The sequence below is a fragment of the Eutrema salsugineum genome, unplaced genomic scaffold, assembly GCF_000478725.1.
Source record: "Eutrema salsugineum unplaced genomic scaffold, Eutsalg1_0 scaffold_7, whole genome shotgun sequence".
NCBI classification, from domain to species: Eukaryota; Viridiplantae; Streptophyta; class Magnoliopsida; order Brassicales; family Brassicaceae; genus Eutrema; species Eutrema salsugineum.
Window position 1 is genome coordinate 11,554,252 of NW_006256486.1, and position 1,390 is coordinate 11,555,641.

A 1,390-nucleotide genomic window follows, 5' to 3' on the forward strand; every position below is an offset into this window, starting at 1 on the left:
GCATGTTTTCGTAAATGTTAAGTGAAAGGTTATATATTAGATTACGGAATTTCAATTTTTACTATCTCATGTCATAAATCATCATACATGCAAAGTTGTAAACCTTTTATTATATGTTAGGATACAATAAACTTTGCATTGTTCTTTATGCAATATCCCATTTATAAGATTTAGGGTTTACCCACTTTTTTAAAAATCGTCGTAAAACCGTCGTAAATTTACGATTATATTACGACGTTTTACGATGTTTTTTAAAAAAGTGAGTAAACCCTAAATCTTATAAATGGGATATTGCATAAAGAACAATGCAAAGGTTATTGTATCCTAACATATAATAAAAGGTTTACAACTTTGCATGTATGATGGATTTATGACATGAGATAGTAAAAATTGAAATTCCGTAATCTAATATATAACCTTTCACTTAACATTTACGAAAACATGCATGAACTTGTAAATATGTATGTTTTTTTTCAAATTTTTGATTTTGATCAGATTGATAGCATTTCATATAAAATAAGATAACCAATCAAAAACATTTGTGAAATACCTTACAACCAATAAGATATAAAAGATTCAAGTTCTTGGATTTCAACATTACGACGATTTTACGACGAAATAGTGTACTCGTCGTAAAACCGTCGTAACTTTACGACGATATTACGATGGTTCGTCGTAAAGACGTCGTAATGTTGAAACCCTATTCATTCCGGGCTTAAAACCTAGACTTAGGGTTTAGGGTTTAGAAAAACCGTCGTAAAATCGAATTTTAGGGTTTTTAAAAAATTTAAACAAACAAAGTTACAAATTACATAATAACAAACATTCACTAAATACAATGCATGAAACTCAATCAGATTCATCTTCCTCTATTACTTCATCACCATCACCGTCTTCTTCCGCCAAATCGTCATCATCGGTTTCAGCAAACTCATCATCACCTTCTTCTTCTGTATCATCGGGAAGATCTTCAACTTGCCTGTTCCGAGGGTCCATTAAGAAAATCTCCTCATCAACATCTGGTTCAGACAGATCTACGCAAGTGTCCTGTTGAAGTGGAACATCCTCAACCCCTACAATCTTGCCCCTCGGAGCCACTTTAACTACAGCTAACCATGAAATTCCTGTTGATCGAACTCGAGGGTATGGCAGAAACGTTACCTGTTCTGCTTGAGAAGCTAATATAAATGGCTCAAACCTGTTGTACCGTCGTGATTTGTTCACGTCAACAACTCCAAACTTGTTTACACGTACCCCTCGTCCAACAGTTGGATCAAACCAATCACATTTGAAGAGAACAGTTTTCAGCCTTAACAATCGAGGATACCCTACTTCAATTATTTCTTGCTCAACTCCATAAAAATCGATTTCACCCCTCACACAAACTCCA